We start from the raw sequence: 1409 nt of genomic DNA, 5'->3' as shown, positions 1-1409 counted from the left end.
TCACAACACAGGGAATCCAGGACAGATAAACCCCTCAGAACCAATAATGGGAATAGCAATACCAGGAGGGTAGGTGGAAGGTGTGGGTAGGAAGCGGGAACCAATCACAATGATCAACATATAACCACCACCACCCCGGGGGACAAACAACAGAAGAGTAGGTGAAGGGAGCCAGCGGGTGATGTAAGATATGAAAAAAATAATAATTTATCATTTATCAAGAGTTCATGAGGGAGAGAGGGGAAAAATAAGGAGCTGGTGCCAAGGGCTCAAAAAGAAAGAAAATATTTTGAAAATTATCATGGCAACATATGTACAAATACGCTTGATACAATAGATGGATGGATGGATTGAGATAAAAGCTGTAAGAGCCCTTAATAAAATAATTTTAAAAAGAAAGAAAAAGAAAACTGATCTGCTCTATAAACATTCGCCCAATTCAAAATAATTTTTTTTCTTAAAAAATTTTTTTCTTAAAATCTACATTGATATATGCAAATTCAGTTAGAGTGCATGTCTATGGTACAGGGCAATGAGAGCTGGGGTGGGGATGCAAGGGAATGAATTCTTGCACACCTCCACACAGGTAGACAGGAGACATGCCCGTGTGCCATGCCAGCCACTGAGAGTGTACCGGTCAGTCATATGCTGAAAACAGCTCCTACCAACAGTGGAGAGTCAATTGCGGATGGATCTTCACAAATGTGGGCTCAATACCACTACTTCCTCAAAACATCAAGGCCACTGCCACTGAGGCAAATTTGGTTCCTAGCAGCCCTGGCTTAAAACCGGCCAAGACAGGAACGTTTACACCAGAGAAAGCAGCAAATACTAAAAATTCCGGAATCTTTTTTTCTGGAGAATTTGTTGTTAAATATTTTCCAACACACGACTTCTCAAAGCACAGAGGAAATGTTCCTTCCTTAGCCATGACTCTCAACCCCAGGAGGAGGTGGCAGGAATTGCCATGGATACCTTGAAAACGTCTCCCAGGTGATTTGAAGGCAATGATCCCTGTCTATTTACACCCCCGAAAACCACTCTTCTTTCCCAAGCTGCCTTTCTATTAGTTTATGTCCATTTGAAGAATCAGAGGCCGTAACATGTTTAACCCCTGAGAATGAGTAATTCCAATTCTAAGAATTTGTCCTAAAAATATCTCAACCATAGAGAACCCTTTCCATATGAAGATGTTGATCTAAGTCCTATTTAACAAAGAAAAATGGAAAAACAACCTAAAAGTATCAGATGTGGTGCATCTCACATTGAAGACCATGTTTCTGCAGATCTTTCAATCACTTGAAAAAATCCTTCTGAATCAAGGGAAATAGAGGAAAGAGCTGGGAGGCAAAGGGCATTTATAGAGGTCTAGATAAAGACATGTACATATGCAAATATATTTATATGAG

This window comes from Echinops telfairi, unplaced genomic scaffold (genome assembly GCF_000313985.2).
Source record: "Echinops telfairi isolate 266 unplaced genomic scaffold, ASM31398v2 ScPeMD7_18;HRSCAF=68, whole genome shotgun sequence".
In the NCBI taxonomy this organism is placed as follows: Eukaryota; Metazoa; Chordata; class Mammalia; order Afrosoricida; family Tenrecidae; genus Echinops; species Echinops telfairi.
Note: the sequence above shows the minus strand (reverse complement) of the source record.